This window comes from Lithobates pipiens, unplaced genomic scaffold (assembly GCF_037356315.1).
Source record: "Lithobates pipiens isolate NorthernLeopardFrog02 unplaced genomic scaffold, aLitPip1_a1.2 Scaffold_18, whole genome shotgun sequence".
Classification (NCBI taxonomy): domain Eukaryota; kingdom Metazoa; phylum Chordata; class Amphibia; order Anura; family Ranidae; genus Lithobates; species Lithobates pipiens.
The window spans coordinates 201,434,127-201,458,221 of record NW_027507758.1 but is presented as its reverse complement, the minus strand read 5'-3'; the positions used below and the strand labels follow the sequence as shown (position 1 = coordinate 201,458,221).

At 44.1% G+C, this 24,095-nt stretch overlaps 1 protein-coding gene and 1 pseudogene across 11 annotated transcripts in view; both read right to left on the bottom strand.

The window, feature by feature from the left end:
* The window catches only part of TBCE (tubulin folding cofactor E), a 969,060-nt gene that overhangs the window by 284,041 nt on the left and 660,924 nt on the right, over positions 1 to 24,095 (bottom strand). The window lies entirely within an intron of this gene.
* LOC143990757 (5S ribosomal RNA) lies at positions 137 to 255 on the bottom strand (annotated as a pseudogene).

Here is a 24,095-nt window from a genome sequence, read left to right as displayed (position 1 = left end):
CATTTTTTGAGACAAAAGATGGTTCAATGCTTGAAAGAGAGACTTCTTTCCCTCTGGAATCTGAGAAAACGAGGAGACAGGGAGTTTCGGAACTCAAGTTTGTACCCTAGAGTTATTGAAGAAGTCACCCATCTGCAGCCTACAGCACCTGGTATTCCCAGGTGGTCTCCCATCCTGGTACTGACCAGGTCCGACCCTGCATAGCCTCTGAGATCAGACAAGATCGGGCGATTTCAGGGTGATGTGGTTGTAGGCTCCGACATTCTTCCTGCCAGACCCTTGAGAACTGCAGAAGTCTTCCCCCCACTCAAGCGAGCAGGGGTTTCCCCTCATAAGGAGGCTTCAGTTTCCCTCGTAAACTTGATGGCAGGAGCCATCGTGACTGCCTGGAGGCAGATGCTCCTGGCACTGGAGGAGCTTGTTTAAATAAAATACGTTTACTTCCTTTCCTAACTAGCAAAAGGGTACTTTTTCCACTAGAATTTTTTTGGATGTATTTATCCAAAGCATCCCCAAACAGCCACTCACCGTGAAAAGGAAAACTAGGAGCTTTGCATGACGCTTCGGCTGACAAATTTTTCAACCATAAGCCCTTGTACACACGGTCGGACATTTCGACGGAAAATGTCCGATCGGACCGTGTTGTCGGATATTCCGACCGTGTGTGGGCGCCATTGAACTGTTTCTGTCTGAATATCCGACGGAACAAGTTTTCCAGCTTGGCTATAAAATTTTCCGACAACATGATCCGATCGGACTTTGTCAGATCATGTGTAGAGAATTCCGATCGGACAAAGTGCCACGCATGCTCAGATCAAATTCCTACACCAAAGCTATTGGCTACTAGCGTGAACGTAGTCCCGTCATAACGAAATAACGTCATCACGTTCTGAACGATCGAATTTACGGACAACTTTGTCCGACCCTGTGTATGCAACAGTTTCGGACAAAATCCGTCTGAAAAAATCCGATGGATTTGGTTGTTGGAATGTCCGACCGTGTGTACAAGGGCTAAGAGTCTATGCCTATGCACCAGCCCAAGCGTAAGGTGTGAGGCTTGAAGAATAGAATCTCTCATGGCGTCTATTGCAAAACATAATGCCGCTGGTAACTCGGCTAAATCCTGGGCCTGCTGATCAGGAATAACCTGATCAGCTCAACCTGTTTAAACTGGTCTCTCAAGGATTGACATACACCAATTGCTGCTAGCGCACGTTGAGTCATTCAGAAAAAAAGTTGTTTTTTTGTAATAAGAATTCCCAACTTCTTAAGCCGCGTACACACGGGCGGACTGTCTGTCCAACTTAGTCCGCTGAAACATATTTCAGCGGACAGTCCGCTCGTGTGTGGGCTTCAGCTGACTTTTTCAGCGGACAGTCTGGCGGACTAAGTCTTTCGGAATTTCCGTAATACAGTCCGCCCAACTTTGGTTTCAGCGGACAGTCCGCTCGTGAGTAGGCTAGTTGGACGGACTAAGTATGGCGCATGCTCAGAAAGGATTTACACGGCGGAAGGTTGCATTGCTGAGTATTGGACGTCCTATTTCTAGTCCCGTCGTGCGTGCTGTACACGTCATCGCGCAAGCTTTCAACGGACTGTCTGTTCATCGTGTGTGGTCAAGTCCGTTCATTCAAAAGTAGGACGGACTGTCCGTCGGATTGTCTGACGGACTTAGTTGGCCAGACAGTCCACCCGTGTGTACGCGGCTTTATCCATTGGATCCCTAAGCATTTGAGCATTGTCTAATAAACAAGTCAAACTTTCATTCACAGAGGATATAGCAGCTAGCCAATCCTGTCATGGCTTGAGGAAAAACCATCTTCAGTAATATAGACAGGGGCTGCAGTGTTGAAAACAATTGCAATATTTGATATGTAAACAGGGAGTACTAATGCGCAAACCAATAGGGAATCAAAGGTGAGCAGCTGACAACATGAAAAGTGTTCACACACTAATAGTAAATGATTATCAAGAAAATGTGGCGCTTACTGCATAAAAATTATTAAAATTAAGAATATATAATCAAAATGACAACTAGTGCAATAAACGCAATGTACAAAAAAATGTAAAATTCTAAAAATCTGATGTGCAAAATAGTAAAAGTGCAAATAACACTCAATGAATTGAATGTGCAAAAAAATTAATACTCCAAAGAAATATGCAATTCAACAGGTTAACCGCTTCCCGACCGGCGCAAGACGATGTACGTTGGCAGAATGGCATGGACAGGCAAATGGGCATACAGGTCCCTTTGAATTTTCTGCCGTGCCAGCACGTGCGCGTCGCCGGCGGCGCACGCATATGCCGGACGGGACCCCCGTGAGTCCGACCGTGGTTCCCGCGGACTCGATAGCCGTGGGGATACCCGCGATCGTCTCACGGGGAGATGCCGATGTAAACAGCATCTCCCCATTCTGCCTAGCAACAAGTGACACTGATCTCTGATCCCTGTGATTGGAGCAGAGATCAGTGATCTGTAAAACACAGCCACGCCCCCAGTTAGAAACCTGCTCCTAGGACACACTTAACCCCTGCACTGCCACCTCCTGGTTAACTCCTTCACTGCCAGTGTAATTTACACAGAAATCAGTGTATTTGTATAGTAGTAATTGCTGTATAAATGACAATGGTCCCAAAAATGTGTAAAAAATGTCAGATGTGTCCACCATAATGTCGCAGTCACAATAAAAATCGCTGATCGCCGCCATTACTAGTAAAAAAAAAATATTAATAAAAATTCCATAAAACCATCCCCCATTTTGTAAAGGCTATAACTTTTGCACCAACCAATCAATAATCACTTATTGCGATTTTTTTTTTTTTTACCAAAAATATGTAGAAAAGGTATCGGCCTAAACTGAGGAAGAAAAAAAATGTATATATTTTTTGGGGATATTTATTATAGCAAAAAGTTATATCGCTATTTTTTTATAGTGCAAAAAATAAAAAAACACAGGGGTAATAAAATGCCACCAAAAGAAAGCTCTATTTGTGGAGAAAAAAGGACATCAATTTTGTTTCGGAGCCATGTCGCACGACCGCGCAATTGTCAGTTAAAGCGACGTAGTGCAGAATCGCAAAAAGTGCTCTGGTCTTAAGCCAGCAAAATGGTCCGGTCTGAAAGTGGTTAATATAAAAATCACTGAAATAAAAAGGTAATCCAATTATTTTAGTGAATCCACAGCATGCAAATAAAGTTCATCCCAAGTAAAGTGCAAAGTGCCAATATCCAGACAAACTCCATCATCTACTGTGTATGACAATGTAAAAAAAATATATATATCTAAAAATAAAAAAAATAGAAATATATATACCAAAAAATGTGTTACTAATTCATCCAAAAATGTCAAATTCATTCAAAAAATATATAAAATTAATTAAAAAAATAAACAATTATATAGTTCCATATAAAGTGAAAAAAAAATGTGTCCGGATAGTTTAGTGAATCCCCAATGTGCAAATATAGTTCATCATAGATAAAGTGAATCTCCACCATCCATTGTGTCCCAGCCTCTCACCTCAAAAATGCAATTGATAAGCGTCTCTGGTATTTCCAACACCAATCGATCCAAAAAAAGGTGGCCGATCGATTCCTAAGATGTTCCTCAGCAGAGTCACAGTCACAGAGAAGGCTCATACATATATAAAGGAAGGGGAAGGCTCCATAGTGTAGTAATTTCACAAATAATTTTATTAAGACACACAAGTATCTTACAGTTTAAGTTGTAAACAATCTGCGTTAGAAGCATAAGAACTTCCGGTCTCGGCCGTGACTGGAAGTGACGTCACCCAGCTCTATCCCTGACACGTTGCGTCACTGTTCACGTGACTTTTTCAAAGGGTATTTTATATCCCTGATCGCTTACTCTGACCGGCCACCCCAGAACTCTCAGGGGAGGATGTCATTGTAGAGATAAGTTTAGGCTGTTTAGAGCTTGAAGGAGTCCATTTTAAGCCCTTTTTGGGGTGTTTCTACTTCCCCTTCTGACCATAGCCCGATGCAAAAATGCAGAGGTACTACCGGAAGAAAATTGCATTCACTGCTTGAGCAAATAGTCCAGCAACTGTCGCTGCTATTAACGCTCAGCCTGATGCTTCAGTAAATGTGCCAAGGAAATGCCTGTGTCCCCACCTACATGCCCCTTTTTTGCTTTTGTGTCTCTCTGACAGCTGCAGTCAGCAAAAATTGAGCCTTTTAAAAGTACTCCCGCGCTGGACGTTGCTGCATGCCAATGCCACGCTAAGCCACACCCACTCCGTATTCCTACCGTGCCCTCCTCCTCTTTTCATAAAATAGTGTTTTCCCGCACAAGCGCAGGTGTGTGTGGGGCGAGGAGGAGAGCTATGACAAACATTCATATTGAGGCGGTGGAGAACGGAGCGGCATCCACTGATCGTTCTGGCTTCTCCCTCTACTCAGGCAGAGGGGGAGAGCTTTTGTCCGGGGGGGGGGGGGTGTGAGCGTGAGTCCTGTGCCTGCTAGCTGGAAAGGAGTCTGTCAGCGTCTGCTGACACAGCATGATGTGAGAAAGCATGACAAGGTACGTGCTCTTTATAGCCCCCAGTGGTGCCATTTAGGCATGAAATGTACTTTTTTAAGGAGACAATTCATAAGAAAGGCTCAGGTGCGGATGTATAAGGGGGTGTACCAAAACAAATAAAGCAATTTGGGAAGAAATACAATTTTTACCAAATTGATAGGACCCATAATTGCAAGAGGACGTCAGGACCAAATCTGAGTTTTGGTTTTTAAAAGATCATATAGGTGATCCAAGTTCATGGCTATGTAATCTGTGAGGGTTCATGAAATTTGTACGTCCCTGTATCTCCTGCTGGCTCTGACCAGGAGGAGTGCTGCTTGATCTGCTGTAGGGGCATCCACATCTAGTAGAAGGATTTGGGACTTAGACCAAATTGATCTGCAATCGGGAATATATACCAAATTGTTTAATCAATAGCAAAGCCGCCTGAAGTGAAGGGCCAGCGTCTTCCAGGTAGAGGAGCATGTCATCCGCATAAAGACTGAGGACCCACTTTCAGGGCTGGCTTAGCCCTTCCTTCTCTGGGCTGGCCGCTCAGCTGTCGGCTAATTGCCAACTCTCTTCTATCCCCACAGTTACCAGCTGTTCCTGATGATGCTCGTCTGACCTGCCTACTTAAAGCCTTCCAGCTCACTTCACCTCGGCCTTTGCCTACTGTCAGAAACCATGAATCAGACTGAGACAGAAGTACAATTAAATCACACTTGTTTATTAATAAAAAGAAAAAGCGTAGTCAAGCATAGTCAGAGTCCAGTAACCAGATCGGGTAGTCAGCCAGGCCAGAAGTCAGGGATCCAAGTAGAGCAATAGCAAGTAGGATAAGAAGCCAGAAGGGATGTCAGCAAGCCAGTCTTTAAACAAACTGCAGGAGATGGTTTCTAGTGATGTGACCAACAAAGGAGCAGAAACAAAGGCAGCCTTGAGAGTCTCAAAGGCCTTAATGTACTCCGGAGACCAACTCTGTGGGTTAGCAGGTTTCGTGATATCTTTGCTTTCTGAGAGAGCCTTGGCCTTGGCAAACCCTCTATGGGAGACACAACAACCTGTTGTCTTGAGTTACCCTCAGTTTGTGGCCTCCTTTAAAGGGGTATTTGACGTTCGACATTTGAAGTCTTGTCCTACCCGTCCAGGGAACGCCCGAACCTTAAGGTCCTGTCATGGACAGACCTTAGGTGGCGTTGTTTCGTCCCCAGTTATCCAGAAGGATAAGCCCCTGGTTTTGGTCACCCTTTCTTGGGCTAAGTCGTCCATTGAGATTCAGGCTGTAATCGACTCTGGGGCTGCAGGCCTGTTCATTGATGCTGCATTTGTTTTGCAGCACTCGATTCCACTGCAGCTGCGTGACACTCCACTTGCCATTGAGGCTCTTGACGGGAGACCTTTACAGCCTGCCCATGTGACTCATGAGACCGTTCCATTTGTCCTTAGCCGTAGGGGCTCTTCACCATGAGATAATCCAATTCCAAGTTATTTCCTATTGGTTATCCTTGGTTACAGAGGCATAACCCCTCTTTTGATTGGCTCCATGCTGAGGTTCTCTCCTGGTCACCACAATGCAGTGAGAAATGCTTCCTGAGGGTATCCAAGGTCCTGTGCACCTCTTCACTCCCCTCCATGCGGAGGAGTACCGTGATTTTGGCGATTTGTCTTTGATAAAGGTCAAGCCGGTAGTTTGCCTCCACACCGTTCTTATGATTGCGCAATTGATCTTCAACCTGGTGCCATACCTCCTCATGGCCGGGTTTACCCTTTGTCAGTCTTGGAGGATAAGGCCATGGAGGAGTATGTTGCTGACGCACTTTCTTAAGGTTTCATCCGCAAATCCTTGTCTCCTGCTGGTGCTGGTTTCTTCTTTGTGAAAAAGAAGAGCGATGAACTGAGACCTTGTATAGATTATAGGGGTCTCAATCGTGTCACGATTAAGAATGCCTACCCGATTCCATTGATTACAGAGTTATTTGACCGCCGCAAGGGAGCAACGGTTTTCACAAAGCTTGACTTGAGAGGGGCATAAAATCTTGTGGGCGACGAGTGGAAAACTGCGTTTAATACCAGAACAGGCCATTATGAATACCTGGTAATGCCTTTTGGCCTTTGTAACGCCCCAGCAGTTTTCCAGGAATTTATTAACGATGTCCTCCGAGAATAGTTGCAGTTGTGTGTGGTGATTTATCTTGATGATATCCTGATATTTTCCAAGTCCCTGAAGAGCCACCACACAGATGTCTGACGTGTGCTTCAGAAACGAAGAGAGAACAATCTCTATTAGAAGTGCGAGTTCCATCGTGAACAGGTTACATTCCTGGGCTATGTCATTTCCACTGCTGGTTTTTCGATGGACCCAGAGAAACTTTCGGCAGTCATACAGTGGAGTGGCTTCGACCCGTGGGTTTATGTCCTCTGCAGCGTTTCCTGGGCTTTACCAACTACTATCGGAAGTTTATTTGTAACTTCTCGTCTCTGGTCAAGCCCCTGACTGATATGACCAGAGAAGACGATAACCCACAGAGTTGGTCTCCGGAGTCCATTAAGGCCTTTGAGACTCTCAAGGCTGCCTTTGTTTTTGCTCCTGTGTTGGTCACATCACTAGAAACCATCTCCTGCGGTTTGCTTAAAGACTGGCTTGCTGACATTCCTTCTGGCTTCTTATCCTGCTTGCTGTTGCTCTACTTGGATCCCTGACTGCTGGCCTGGCTGACTACCCGATCTGGTTACTTGTCTCTGACTATGCTTGACTACGCTTTTTCTATTTACCTTTTTATTTTTATAAAAGTGGTTGTAAACCCTTACAAACCACTTTGACCTACAGGTAAGCCTAGATTAAGGCTTACCTGTAGGTCCAAGAAATATCTCCTAAACCTATACGGTTTAGGAGATATTTACCTGAAGACAGCCACCACTGTCTACGGAGCATGCACCATAGACAGCGGTGCGCAGGCGCACTGGGTAAGCCGCAGATCGCATAGTGCGGGAGTGACGTCATCGCTGCTCCGGCGAATAACAGTGCCGGAGCAGTGAGACCCATGGAGACCCACGAAGAAGATGGACACTCGGAACTACAGGGGACAGCGGTGACTTCGCTGGCTCCTGTGTCAGGTAAGTGACACATAATGGACTACTATGCAATGCATAGTAGTCTATTATGCTTTACCTTTGCAGGGAACCAAAGAGGAAGTAAACCCATCAGGGTTTACTTCCTCTTTAATAAACAAGTGTGATTTAACCACTTCAGCCCCGGACCAATTAACAGCCTAAGGAATAGAGGTCTTTTTACAATTTCGCACTGCACTGCTTTAACTGGTAATTGCGCGGTCATGCAATGTTGTACCCAAACAAAATTTGCGTCCTTTTCTTCCCACAAATAGAGCTTTCTTTTGGTGGTATTTGATTGCCTCTGAGATTTTTATTTTTTGCGATATAAATGGAAAAAGACCGAAAATTTTGAGAAAAAAATATATTTTCTACTTTTTGTTATAAGAAAAATCGAATAAACTAAATTTTTTTATTTTTTTTTTAAAACAGCACAAGTTTATTGAACAACTCAGTTATAACAAGGCATTACAGTAGGTACAGACATTAGCCTCTTCATAGGTGACGGACAGTAATACATCTTACATTAAGGAAAGTTCCTGACAATGATAATATAGACTCCAACACAGCTCACTCCACACATGTATGTAAATTTTCCACCCACCTATCCCTTATTTTGTGGTATTTGGCTGGACACCCACGATGTCTATATACCAGTTTAATCAAGGGTAGCTTACTATTAATGTCCATTACCCATTCCCGCATGGTAGGCATGGTTGGACGCATCCAGTATTTAGCCACTAGCTTTCGTGCGGTAAACAGCGTAGAGTGCAAAAATGTAGCCAAGTATTTATCAACAGAGGTATCAGGAAATATGCTAAGTAGGCAACTCTTAGGGTCAAGTTGAAGGGGTGAACCCATGTGGTCATGTAGAAACTTGACAATCTGCCCCCAATACTCCTGGACCAATGGGCATTGCCAGAGAAGATGGTAGAAAGTACCAGTCCTACAAGAGCATCTGGGACACTTCGGGTCATAGTCCGGATGATACTTAGCTATCCGGATAGGGGTGAGATAGGACTTGTGCATCACATAGTACTGCGTTAGTCGGTCAGGTAGGTTAAGCGAAGCCTGTTTAATGTTCTCAAGGGCATTCTCCCATTCCTCCCCATCAAAGGGACCTATATCCTCTTCCCATCTCAACCTAGCCCGTTCAGTGATTTGCGCCACCAAGCGGGCCCGGAGTAGGCTGTATAGAGTCGAGACCAATTTAGCCGGTTCGTCTCCCATAATTACATCTGTTAAAGCCAACGACTGTACATTCGGGAAGTCCTGAGCAAATTGCGCACGGAGCGCATGTCGCAATTGCAAGTAGCGAAAGTGCATATGAGGGGGTATGTTAAATTCCACTTGTAGGGAGGGAAAATCCCTTACGCCCATAGGAGTCACCACCTGGTGCAGATAAAGTATCCCCCTAGAAGCCCACAAGTCTACATCTGGTAAGCCAAACAACTCACGAAGTAGGGGGTTGCGCCATAACGGTGTATGTGAGTGGTGATAGTCAGCTCCCAGTAATCTAAGGGCTAGCTTCCAAATACTCTGGTGGTTTGGCAGGATCCGGGACCGGGCATCCCTAACCCCACCACCCCGAAAAATCATCTAAAGGGGAGTATCAACAAGGGATTCAGCCCTCCCGCCCACCAAGGCCTGGTATCTGTGACTATCCGCTCTATGGAGGTGATAAAAATGGGAAATCTGGGCTGCTATGTAGTATGTGTGGAAATCAGGGAGAGCCAATCCCCCCATAGAGGTCGGGTTTTTAAGTGTGTTCCATGCCAACTTATGTCTAGATGGGCCCCAGATAAAGGTGTTTAAGACACCGTCTAATGTTTTAAAGAACGCCACAGGGACCATGACAGGGGAATGCCAAAGTACATAAAGGAGTTTCGGTAGGAGGATCATTTTAGTAATATTGATCCGTCCCATAACCCCAATGGGGAGACGGGACCATGCCTTAGTCTTCTCCCGCACATACAGAAGCAGTGGTTCAAGATTGAGATGAATATACTCCCTAGGCTCCCTCGTAACCTGCACTCCCAGATACTGGATGGAGGATACCCTGGAGAGCGGGAGAGAAGCTGTACCACGGTCCGGGGGGAACAAGTCAATGGATAGAACCTGTGACTTGGTCCAATTAATACGCAGACCGGAATGACCACCAAACTCCTCTATGACCCCCAGGGCAGCTCCCAACAACTGACCCGAGTCCTCTAAATACAGTAAAGTATCATCCGCATACATACTCACCGATTCCACCAGAGAGCCGCGTCGGAGGCCTACTACAGCCGGGTGTGCCCGAAGTGCAGCAGCCAACGGTTCTGCCGCCAAAGCATATAGCATAGGAGAGAGCGGACAACCCTGACGTGTGCCACGGCCCAACTGAAAGGGATCCGACACCCATCCATTAACCGCTACTCTAGCCATTGGGCGATAGTATAGAAGAGTAATCCATTTAACAAAATTGGGGCCAAACCCAAATTTACCCAAGCATTCCCAAAGATAATTCCACTCAATGGAATCAAACGCCTTAGCGGCATCCAGTGACACCACCACCCTCGAGCCTACTCTGTCATGCTCAGCCTGGATATTCATATACAACCGACGGATATTAATGGCCGTGTTTTTCCCGGGCATAAATCCCGTTTGATCAGGGTGAATAAGTGATAGGATGACGCCACTCAAACGGGTGGCAAGTACTTTAGCCAAAATTTTAATATCTGCTTGGAGCAGCGAGATTGGGCGGTAGGAATCCGGGGAGTGGGGATCCTTTCCTGGCTTGGGTATCACTATAATAACTGCCTGCCTTAGAGTAGCAGGTAGGGACTCGGAGTCAAATATGTGTGTATATAATCTCAACAATTCTGGCACTAGTATCTCAGAGTAGTGGGCATAGAAATCCAGAGGAATACCATCCAGTCCAGGGGCCTTAGCCGCTGCAAGGGATGCCACCGCTAGCCTAATCTCATCTGCCGATATCGGGGCCTCAAGAGACTCAACCTGAGCCTCGGACAGGTGGGGAAGAGAGACATCTCGGAGGTATGCCCCCGTCTCAGTCCTCGGCCTATGTACCTGCGACTCATAGAGGGCAGCATAGTAAGCACGAAACATGGTGGCCACTGTTGGTGGATCAGTCACCTCCTCACCCCCATTGTCAGTCAACGAAACCACCACCGGGGGCTTGGAGTCCCGATGCGCCAAGTAGGCCAGCAACTTTCCCACCCTCTCTCCCTGTTCAAACACCCGTTGCTTAACAAAAAACAACTTCTGCTTAGCCTGTTCAGTGTGGAGGTGATCTACTAGCCTTGTGTGGTGTCTTAATATCTGGGCCTTAGCAGGTGTGGGGTCAGTGGTGAAGTCAGTGGTCACCGAGTCCAGCTCCCGTAGGGCATTAGATAGCAAAGTCTTGGAGGTATGCTTCAACCGGTTAATCCGGTGTGTTAAAGTGGAGCGTACATGCAGTTTAAAAGCCTCCCAGGTACAATCAACCGGAGCCGTTCCCTGATTAGTAGTAAAGAAAAACCCCCATTCATCCCCTAAGTCTTCGCTGTCACTCAAGGCGGTCAACCAGAAGGGGTGAAGCCGCCATGGTTTCGGTCCAGTAGGCCGGGTCAAGGAAAAAGTTGCCCAGCAAGGGGCGTGGTCTGACAATGATCTAGCATAATATATATCTCAGAAGGTGAAAAAAAGAGAAAAACTGACAATAACAATACGAAAATCACCTTGTGGCGCTTAAAAGAAGAGAAAACTGCTGAATAACAGTGTACTACAGTGTTCAAAATGAACCACGTGAAAATTATAAACACATGTGCATAAATACAGTACAATAAACATTGAAGTAAATTGTGATTAAATATCCACAAATAATAATAAACAATCACATATGGGTAATGAAGTAAATATGTGACAGAAAATGAATAAGTAGAAAAAATAAATAAAAATATAAATAATATTCTACTACTAGTGATCTAATATCGATGTGAGCAATAGTGATCAAAGTCCCCAAAAAATTTTGTTTTCAAAGTTCAATAATCAAGCAGACAATTATTTTCTAATATGAAAAATTATAGTGGTAGTAGCATTAGTTCAAAAGCTCCTTTTCCAGTGAAAGTTCTACAACAAAGTGTCCATAAAACTAAAAGCCTCCACCGCACCCTTGGTGTCCGTGCCCCCCTTGTTTAGAACACTCACCAGCAGTATTGCCCAGCACTCTCGTGTCGGGCAAAAATCGCTTTTAGTAAATAAAGATGATTAATATGTCTCCAGCCAACTCTTGTAACAGACTTCGCAGCAGAGGGTAATGATTTAATATCTCAGAATTACCTCGGGGAGACAAAAGAGACTTCCCATAGTGCAAAATTGCAAAACTGTTTTTAATCTCAATAAAAGAATCGATTAAAATCACACTCACATGGATCAAATTAAAAGCAGGCACTTCAAATAGACATTCCACTTATCAATCAGGAGATCCTTCCCTCATAGGCATTGGTGAGCACTCTGGAAGCAGGCTAGGTTAATACCAAAAGCACCGTCTCTATATATGGTAGCTGTGTGGTACCTGACAGCAGACAACCAAACTTGAAAGCAGCGCCAAATAGTAATGTCCAGTCCTTCCACTTGTGTGTTCTCCTTCCTCCGCCTTCTCTCTAACCTTTTACTATGTATACTGGTCGCCGTATAGCCACGCCCCCGACATGTTTCGTCCAATAGACTTCCTCATGGGTTTGGCTATCCAGCTATCACAACCCCCCTTTTATTTAGAATCACATGCGACCAGTCCATCCCAGTAAAGGTAACTCCTCCCCCCCATGCTTTCCAATTGGTTGTTAAACCCTTCCGGTGGGTGGTTCCTAATCAATTTCTCCCCAACTCCTCCCCATCTCTATGTATAGAACCACTCATCATTACTTCATATACTACTCCCAATTGGATCAGGAAAGTGAATCATCGGCTGATCACCGCACATTTCCAGAGAGACCAAAACACCCACCTCTCTTTCCGATTGCTCTCCTCATCATTTACCTCATCCAAACAGTAATGGACGATTTATTTCGTCCACGCGCATGCGCGGACTTCCGGGGAAGCTCGTTCACTTCGCAGACTGATTGGATGCAACCTCCTTCAACTGGGCGTCTCCGTCATCACGCTTGCGCTAGCGCGTTTACCCCGGACCGCCCACTCCACCCACGTCATCTTGCTACACCCGGGATTCACTAATAGACTGCGCAGGCGCCGGTCCCTACAAAACCTCGTGGCGAGGAGAGCACAGTCTCCTCCCCATCGGCAGCCCCCTCCAATCGGATTCGCCAGTAAGCAAACCAGGGGGAGATCAGCGGTCCCATCAGATTCTACCCAGTGGCAAAGTTACTCTATTCCTCCCAAATAAAGCAATGACTTTGCACGTAACGTTCAGCCCAGCATAGCATCCTAACACCACTCCCAACCTCAACTTCACAAGAAAATATTAACCCCTATGATGAGACTGATCCATCATACAGAATGTGTACATAAAACAAAATTCTTGATAATGTATGTACACGTATTACAAAACAACTAAATATTAGGAATCTTTGAATACCTATATGGGCAAATGACAAATATAAAATAATCAGGCAGCGGAGGAGATCACACAAGGGGGTACAAGCAATGTGTATTTATCCCCCCTACTTTAGAGGGGATGCTCAATGTCCCCCTTATTATTGAACAAATCTGCTGACATATCCTTATGCGACCAATGCCCAGGAGTTCACATAGAGTTATACAACAAAGAGCCAAAATCAAAGCAACAACTATCGTATACATTGCTTATCTCAAACCCATCTACTCATTTAGACATGAGATGCATGGACAATAGACATCATTTTAAAAGACACCTAAATATGATGATTGGTGTCACGGTGTACCTCCATATACACACGTACAATCCTAAAAATATCAAAGTCAAAAATATAGAATAAAAATGATAAAACTAAAAAAATCCAAGAATCCCCTAAGATGCATCCAATGGCTATCTTTCTAACTAAGATTTTAACTGCTTATAGTCAGGCCATATTCTCAATAATGCCCTCTAAGCAAGACAAGGGAAACGAAGCGGACACTATCACCAATGGCAAGTTATGTCAGGAGTTATTGATGAAGCTATTGACATCCAACTCGATGTTCATTCCCGTTGGTGTCAAGCTCCTCATCAAAAATATCCACCTCGTTTCCCTTTGTGACAAATCTCTGATCCGGTTTGAACCCCTCCAAGAGTGATGAACCTGATCAATGCCGCAGAACTGTAGAAAGGTTGGATCCTGCTGATGGCACTCTTTAAAGTGCATAGACACACTATGATACTTGTATCCCTTCCGTATATTGGCAAGGTGTTCCGAGATGCGGACCTTCAATTGCCTTTTAGTGCGTCCCACATAATAGAGCCTGCATGGACACCACAACAGATATACCACAAAGGTCGTGTTGCAGGTCATAAATTCCTCTACTCTGAAGGATTCACCCACCCCGTTGGTCACTGAGGTTATACCCCTATTAATCTTTAAAACCGTTCTGCAGCAAATACATTTTTCTACATGAAAAAAATCCTTTTAGACCTCCAGAAATAGTAAGTCTTATTGGCGGATCTAGTATCTTCTTAACGATCCTATCACCAATATTGGGGGCCCTTCTATAGATAAACCTGGGAACAGTTGGTAAAACTGAGCCCAGGTATTTATCCCTGCCCAAAATATGCCAATGCTTAGCAAAAATAAATTCTATGTCCCTATATTGGTGATGAAAACCTGACAAGAATTTGAATTGATGCTGTGTCTGATCACTACTTCTCACCTGATCTTGCAGACATACCTCCCTAGGGATATTTCCCACTTCCTCTATTACTTTGTCAAGGTGGGTGCAATTATATCCCTTCTGTAAAAATCTCTCCTTCAATACACCAGACTGAGTGGCAAAGTCCATGTCTGTAGTGCAGTTGCGGCGAACTCTCAGAAACTGACCTTTCGGAATGTTCCTTATCCACGAGGGGTGGTGGCCACTCCTCGTGGACAGGTAACTATTCCGGTCTGTGGTTTTGAAGAATACTGTCGTCTTCAAGTGATCCCTATCTCTTTCTATAGTGAGGTCCAAAAAATTAACAGAAATGGGGCTAATATTGAAGTCCAATCTTATATTGTTGAGGTTGGAGTTCAATTTTTCCGCGAACATTTTGACAGTTAGCTCAGTGCCCAACCAGATAAACAGGACATCATCAATAAACCTCCGATAGAAGATCAACTGTTGTGGTCTACTCGAGAAGACAGTCCTATCCTCCCACTCCGCCATAAACAGGTTGGCAAGGCTCGGGGCATATTTAGCCCCCATTGCCACGCCAACCTTCTGAGAGTAGAAGACTCCCCCATACCAAAAGTAATTATGGGACATGCAAAAATCTAAAGCATGGCCCACAAACACCTTTCGAGCATGAGGGATATCATCCCTCCTGCTTAAAGCCCAATTAAGGGCCAGCAATGCATCCTGATGTTGGATGATGGTGTACAAGCTTGCCACATCCGCTGTTACCAAAAAAGCTTCAGCATCAGGAGGGATTTGTATCTCATTTAGAGCTTTTAAAAGGTCAGTGGTGTCCCTTAAGTAAGCCCTTGTGTTTCTAACACTAGGTTGAAGGACTCTATCCAGATATTCCCCCAGTCTTGCCGTAACTGAGCCTATACCATTAACAATCGGACGTGGAGGAGGGGCGATTTGGTCCTTGTGTATTTTAGGTAAGGTGTAAATAACCGGTATCCTGCACGCACTCGGAACTAAATACTTAGTTTCTTTACTGCCCCTTTACCATATCCCCATTGGATGAGAGCCTCCAATTGATTTTTATAATTATCAGTGGGATCTGCATCCAATTTTCTATATGTGGTAGTATCACTCAATAATGCTTTTAACTGGTTATCGTAGAAAGATCTATCCAAAATAACCACCCCCCCTCCTTTATCAGCAGGGCGTACAATAATGTCTTTTTTGTCCTCCAAAGACTTAATCCCGTCCTTAAAATGACGAGCATTAACGCCTTTCTTCAGAGGTAATGCATCTAGATCATTGAGTACCAAATTTTTAAAGACTTCCACAAAGTGATTACTAGGGATCTGAGGGTTAAACAAGGAACGATTTTTTAAACCACTGTCACTTAGGGTGTCAATTGAACTCACAGTAGAGCTTCTCTTAGAGGGGTGCATAAGAAAATGTTTTTTGATATTTAGAGTGCGCACGTACTTGTGTACATCCATATAAATATCAAATTTGTTCAACATTCTTCTCGGTGCACACTTAAGGCCCGTCTTTAGAATGTTTAATTCTTTGGTTTCCAATTGCACCTTACTTAAATTGAACACACCTCCATCTACATGTCCCTCATTCTTTTTCTTGGATTGTTTGTGTTGTTTTCGCTTTCCCGCACGGCATCCTCTCCGTTTTTGCCCATTGGACCATTGTATTGAAGAGATGTACTCCTCTGTCCCACATATGTCCCTGTACCTCGACCTCTTGGGGTCCCTCCTCCCCGTCCTCCTCTCCCCCTCTGATTTAGAAAAGGTGGAGGGGGGGGGGGTGGTAGGATGGGTACATATTCTCATTGTACCTCCTTTCCGCATCCTCATGTCCCAATGGTGCGAACCTGTTGTACACTGGTAGCGAAAAACCCCTGTTGTTATCTAACACTTCTTGTGGCCATCTTTGATCTCTAAAGGGTGGGTAAGATGTTGAATGTGGGTAACCCATCATCTGAGGTTGAGGTTGTTGAAAACCGTACTGTACTGGGGGAAAGCCTCCCTCTCTTTCAATCGGTGCTATCCTGGGTGAAGGGTATCCCCCTTGAGATATTGGTCTCCTTTGATGGGTATCTACATCTCTTGGTTTGACACTTTGAGATGTGGGTGTTTTATTGTTGGTTTTAGTGGCGGTCTTACCCCTTCCCTCTTTGGTTTTAATACCCTGTTTAGAGTCATCATCTCCTCTGTTACTCCCATCGGGATTCCCTTGATCATTTCTCTCAGCTGAACCATTAGACTGCCATGCATAAACCTTATTATTCTTAAAATCCGCTAAATCCCTATTGTATTTTTTGACTTTTTTCTTTTGTGTGTCCTTATCCCACTTTTCTAGTTTCTTCTTCATCATAGTATTAAAGTCTTTTACCTGAATAGTTTCACCTAGAGGTTCTAATTTAACCCTTATTAGTTCAATCTGTTCCTTTAACTTCATTAATTTAATCCTCTTTCTTTTTAGTACCAAAGCCTGTAGTTCAATTCCCATTTTATTGAAAAAAACCAGCCATTCATCCATAAATGATTGATCGTTTAAGCCATCCTGTGGGGGAACATCCCACCTTAGGCTCCTAAAAATCACACCCTCCTTTAAGTATTGCTCAAAGGTGAGTACGTCCCACCACATTTTAACTTGTTTCTCTAACAAGTGATCCAGGTTCTTAAGGAGTCCTGAAATGTCTTCCTCCTCCTCCATCATTTCATGATTAGAAAAGATGTTATTGGGAATAATTTGTCGTGATGCAAGGTAATTGATGGCCTCCATCGTGAAGCCTTCAATATAACTCACAACAAAGACTATAAAGGGTTCTCCCCAGCTGCTAGTGATTAAACAATAATTAGAAAAACTCAAGATACATTATTAATGGCCTCCCCTCTAGTATATCATCACAGCGCTCAATCACCCCTCCCCCCAGCTGCCACTTAAATATTGGAATATATATCTCAGACCGCCACTAAAACCAACAATAAAACACCCACATCTCAAAGTGTCAAACCAAGAGATGTAGATACCCATCAAAGGAGACCAATATCTCAAGGGGGATACCCTTCACCCAGGATAGCACCGATTGAAAGAGAGGGAGGCTTTCCCCCAGTACAGTACGGTTTTCAACAACCTCAACCTCAGATGATGGGTTACCCACATTCAACATCTTACCCACCCTTTAGAGATCAAAGATGGCCACAAGAAGTGTTAGATAACAACAGGGGTTTTTCGCTACCAGTGTACAACAGGTTCGCACCATTGGGACATGAGGATGCGGAAAGGAGGTACAATGAGAATATGTACCCATCCTACCACCCCCCCCCTCCACCTTTTCTAAATCAGAGGGGGAGAGGAGGACGGGGAGGAGGGACCCCAAGAGGTCGAGGTACAGGGACATATGTGGGACAGAGGAGTACATCTCTTCAATACAATGGTCCAATGGGCAAAAACGGAGAGGATGCCGTGCGGGAAAGCGAAAACAACACAAACAATCCAAGAAAAAGAATGAGGGACATGTAGATGGAGGTGTGTTCAATTTAAGTAAGGTGCAATTGGAAACCAAAGAATTAAACATTCTAAAGACGGGCCTTAAGTGTGCACCGAGAAGAATGTTGAACAAATTTGATATTTATATGGATGTACACAAGTACGTGCGCACTCTAAATATCAAAAAACATTTTCTTATGCACCCCTCTAAGAGAAGCTCTACTGTGAGTTCAATTGACACCCTAAGTGACAGTGGTTTAAAAAATCGTTCCTTGTTTAACCCTCAGATCCCTAGTAATCACTTTGTGGAAGTCTTTAAAAATTTGGTACTCAATGATCTAGATGCATTACCTCTGAAGAAAGGCGTTAATGCTCGTCATTTTAAGGACGGGATTAAGTCTTTGGAGGACAAAAAAGACATTATTGTACGCCCTGCTGATAAAGGAGGGGGGGTGGTTATTTTGGATAGATCTTTCTACGATAACCAGTTAAAAGCATTATTGAGTGATACTACCACATATAGAAAATTGGATGCAGATCCCACTGATAATTATAAAAATCAATTGGAGGCTCTCATCCAATGGGGATATGGTAAAGGGGCAGTAAAGAAACTAAGTATTTAGTTCCGAGTGCGTGCAGGATACCGGTTATTTACACCTTACCTAAAATACACAAGGACCAAATCGCCCCTCCTCCACGTCCGATTGTTAATGGTATAGGCTCAGTTACGGCAAGACTGGGGGAATATCTGGATAGAGTCCTTCAACCTAGTGTTAGAAACACAAGGGCTTACTTAAGGGACACCACTGACCTTTTAAAAGCTCTAAATGAGATACAAATCCCTCCTGATGCTGAAGCTTTTTTGGTAACAGCGGATGTGGCAAGCTTGTACACCATCATCCAACATCAGGATGCATTGCTGGCCCTTAATTGGGCTTTAAGCAGGAGGGATGATATCCCTCATGCTCGAAAGGTGTTTGTGGGCCATGCTTTAGATTTTTGCATGTCCCATAATTACTTTTGGTATGGGGGAGTCTTCTACTCTCAGAAGGTTGGCGTGGCAATGGGGGCTAAATATGCCCCGAGCCTTGCCAACCTGTTTATGGCGGAGTGGGAGGATAGGACTGTCTTCTCGAGTAGACCACAACAGTTGATCTTCTATCGGAGGTTTATTGATGATGTCCTGTTTATCTGGTTGGGCACTGAGCTAACTGTCAAAATGTTCGCGGAAAAATTGAACTCCAACCTCAACAATATAAGATTGGACTTCAATATTAGCCCCATTTCTGTTAATTTTTTGGACCTCACTATAGAAAGAGATAGGGATCACTTGAAGACGACAGTATTCTTCAAAACCACAGACCGGAATAGTTACCTGTCCACGAGGAGTGGCCACCACCCCTCGTGGATAAGGAACATTCCGAAAGGTCAGTTTCTGAGAGTTCGCCGCAACTGCACTACAGACATGGACTTTGCCACTCAGTCTGGTGTATTGAAGGAGAGATTTTTACAGAAGGGATATAATTGCACCCACCTTGACAAAGTAATAGAGGAAGTGGGAAATATCCCTAGGGAGGTATGTCTGCAAGATCAGGTGAGAAGTAGTGATCAGACACAGCATCAATTCAAATTCTTGTCAGGTTTTCATCACCAATATAGGGACATAGAATTTATTTTTGCTAAGCATTGGCATATTTTGGGCAGGGATAAATACCTGGGCTCAGTTTTACCAACTGTTCCCAGGTTTATCTATAGAAGGGCCCCCAATATTGGTGATAGGATCGTTAAGAAGATACTAGATCCGCCAATAAGACTTACTATTTCTGGAGGTCTAAAAGGATTTTTTTCATGTAGAAAAATGTATTTGCTGCAGAACGGTTTTAAAGATTAATAGGGGTATAACCTCAGTGACCAACGGGGTGGGTGAATCCTTCAGAGTAGAGGAATTTATGACCTGCAACACGACCTTTGTGGTATATCTGTTGTGGTGTCCATGCAGGCTCTATTATGTGGGACGCACTAAAAGGCAATTGAAGGTCCGCATCTCGGAACACCTTGCCAATATACGGAAGGGATACAAGTATCATAGTGTGTCTATGCACTTTAAAGAGTGCCATCAGCAGGATCCAACCTTTCTACAGTTCTGCGGCATTGATCAGGTTCATCACTCTTGGAGGGGTTCAAACCGGATCAGAGATTTGTCACAAAGGGAAACGAGGTGGATATTTTTGATGAGGAGCTTGACACCAACGGGAATGAACATCGAGTTGGATGTCAATAGCTTCATCAATAACTCCTGACATAACTTGCCATTGGTGATAGTGTCCGCTTCGTTTCCCTTGTCTTGCTTAGAGGGCATTATTGAGAATATGGCCTGACTATAAGCAGTTAAAATCTTAGTTAGAAAGATAGCCATTGGATGCATCTTAGGGGATTCTTGGATTTTTTTAGTTTTATCATTTTTATTCTATATTTTTGACTTTGATATTTTTAGGATTATACGTGTGTATATGGAGGTACACCGTGACACCAATCATCATATTTAGGTGTCTTTTAAAATGATGTCTATTGTCCATGCATCTCATGTCTAAATGAGTAGATGGGTTTGAGATAAGCAATGTATACGATAGTTGTTGCTTTGATTTTGGCTCTTTGTTGTATAACTCTATGTGAACTCCTGGGCATTGGTCGCATAAGGATATGTCAGCAGATTTGTTCAATAATAAGGGGGACATTGAGCATCCCCTCTAAAGTAGGGGGGATAAATACACATTGCTTGTACCCCCTTGTGTGATCTCCTCCGCTGCCTGATTATTTTATATTTGTCATTTGCCCATATAGGTATTCAAAGATTCCTAATATTTAGTTGTTTTGTAATACGTGTACATACATTATCAAGAATTTTGTTTTATGTACACATTCTGTATGATGGATCAGTCTCATCATAGGGGTTAATATTTTCTTGTGAAGTTGAGGTTGGGAGTGGTGTTAGGATGCTATGCTGGGCTGAACGTTACGTGCAAAGTCATTGCTTTATTTGGGAGGAATAGAGTAACTTTGCCACTGGGTAGAATCTGATGGGACCGCTGATCTCCCCCTGGTTTGCTTACTGGCGAATCCGATTGGAGGGGGCTGCCGATGGGGAGGAGACTGTGCTCTCCTCGCCACGAGGTTTTGTAGGGACCGGCGCCTGCGCAGTCTATTAGTGAATCCCGGGTGTAGCAAGATGACGTGGGTGGAGTGGGCGGTCCGGGGTAAACGCGCTAGCGCAAGCGTGATGACGGAGACGCCCAGTTGAGGGAGGTTGCATCCAATCAGTCTGCGAAGTGAACGAGCTTCCCCGGAAGTCCGCGCATGCGCGTGGACGAAATAAATCGTCCATTACTGTTTGGATGAGGTAAATGATGAGGAGAGCAATCGGAAAGAGAGGTGGGTGTTTTGGTCTCTCTGGAAATGTGCGGTGATCAGCCGATGATTCACTTTCCTGATCCAATTGGGAGTAGTATATGAAGTAATGATGAGTGGTTCTATACATAGAGATGGGGAGGAGTTGGGGAGAAATTGATTAAGAACCACCCACCGGAAGGGTTTAACAACCAATTGGAAAGCATGGGGGGGAGGAGTTACCTTTACTGGGATGGACTGGTCGCATGTGATTCTAAATAAAAGGGGGGTTGTGATAGCTGGATAGCCAAACCCATGAGGAAGTCTATTGGACGAAACATGTCGGGGGCGTGGCTATACGGCGACCAGTATACATAGTAAAAGGTTAGAGAGAAGGCGGAGGAAGGAGAACACACAAGTGGAAGGACTGGACATTACTATTTGGCGCTGCTTTCAAGTTTGGTTGTCTGCTGTCAGGTACCACACAGCTACCATATATAGAGACGGTGCTTTTGGTATTAACCTAGCCTGCTTCCAGAGTGCTCACCAATGCCTATGAGGGAAGGATCTCCTGATTGATAAGTGGAATGTCTATTTGAAGTGCCTGCTTTTAATTTGATCCATGTGAGTGTGATTTTAATCGATTCTTTTATTGAGATTAAAAACAGTTTTGCAATTTTGCACTATGGGAAGTCTCTTTTGTCTCCCCGAGGTAATTCTGAGATATTAAATCATTACCCTCTGCTGCGAAGTCTGTTACAAGAGTTGGCTGGAGACATATTAATCATCTTTATTTACTAAAAGCGATTTTTGCCCGACACGAGAGTGCTGGGCAATACTGCTGGTGAGTGTTCTAAACAAGGGGGGCACGGACACCAAGGGTGCGGTGGAGGCTTTTAGTTTTATGGACACTTTGTTGTAGAACTTTCACTGGAAAAGCAGCTTTTGAACTAATGCTACTACCACTATAATTTTTCATATTAGAAAATAATTGTCTGCTTGATTATTGAACTTTGAAAAAAAAATTTTTTGGGGACTTTGATCACTATTGCTCACATCGATATTAGATCACTAGTAGTAGAATATTATTTATATTTTTATTTATTTTTTCTACTTATTCATTTTCTGTCACATATTTACTTCATTACCCATATGTGATTGTTTATTATTATTTGTGGATATTTAATCACAATTTACTTCAATGTTTATTGTACTGTATTTATGCACATGTGTTTATAATTTTCACGTGGTTCATTTTGAACACTGTAGTACACTGTTATTCAGCAGTTTTCTCTTCTTTTAAGCGCCACAAGGTGATTTTCGTATTGTTATTGTCAGTTTTTCTCTTTTTTTCACCTTCTGAGATATATATTCCAATATTTAAGTGGCAGCTGGGGGGAGGGGTGATTGAGCGCTGTGATGATATACTAGAGGGGAGGCCATTAATAGTGTATCTTGAGTTGATCTAGCATAATAGCCCGTGTCTACTAGCCTGGGTAACAACTGGGCGGACACAGCAATATAATCTATGCGTGACATGGTGGAGTGAGTTGCAGAGAAACAGGAGTAAACACGTTTAGCCTGATATTTAAATCGCTATAAATCTGTAAGAGAGAATTCCTGAAACGTGCGACCTAGGCCAGTATCCCCCTGTGGATGGTCCCCTCGAGTAGAACTCATTCTATCCACCCCTGGATTCAAAACCATATTAAAATCTCCCAGCCAAATTGCTGGGACATTAGGGTGTTGAGCCATAAAAAATAATCCCTCTGTAATTAGTCTATGATCGTAGGGCGGGGGTACATAATAGGCGAGAATAATGTACTGTTCTCCGTGCAATAAGCAGTGTATAAATATATATCTGCCCTGTGGGTCTGTCTGTAAAGAAACCAAGGAAAACTGTGCCGTTTTAGATATCAATACAGACACCCCGCGAGAATAGGACGTATGGGTGGCGTGGTAGGCCAATCCAATCCACGGGCGACGCAAAGCTATTTGCAATCTCCCAGTTACATGCTTCTCCACCAGAACTGTGATATCCGCTCTATAAGTTTTAAGACACCCAAACACTGCCGCCCTCTTAATTTTATCCCGAATTCCCCTGACATTCCACGTCAGTAACTTCAGGGTACCCATTGCATGGTACAATATCACAAGGAGAAAAATAGTACCCATACCACCCGTCAAAACAGTATCCATTCCCATATTTATCAGAGTAGACATGAAAAAGAGACATTTGTCTGTTCCATAACCAAATAAAGCTTGTGCCATAAACTAAGCATAGAACATAACATACTATAACATAACAACTACAACCCATCCCCACCCTCCCTGCTCTCAGCCACCCCCACTTGGCTGGAGCTCCCTTCCCAAAACAAACCATATAACACTAGGCAATGTCAATAACAATAAGCGACGGGGCTGGACTTTGCCAGATATGGACCCAGTGACAAGACCAAGTCTTCTCCCGTCATAACCCGGCTTGTAGGCTGGAGCCGGACCATGCGTCCATTTCCCACCCCACTCCCATTGGTGCGGTGCCCAGTTCAGCAGCGAGACATAGCAGTCCAGTAAAGGGCATGTATCAGGAGAAAGTCAAAGTTCTGCAGTCCCATGCAGCAAGTTGAGATGACCCGCGACCCCCCCACCCACCCAGGGAAAGGGCCCAAAAAAGCCCGCCAAGCGGGCCCCCCAAACTAACAGGGAGGGGGAAGGGGTACTGTGTAACGAACCAGGGGGATGCCCGCAGAGCGTGGCCATAGGCAGCAGCAAATGTTCAGTCCACAAGAGTAACGGCCATCC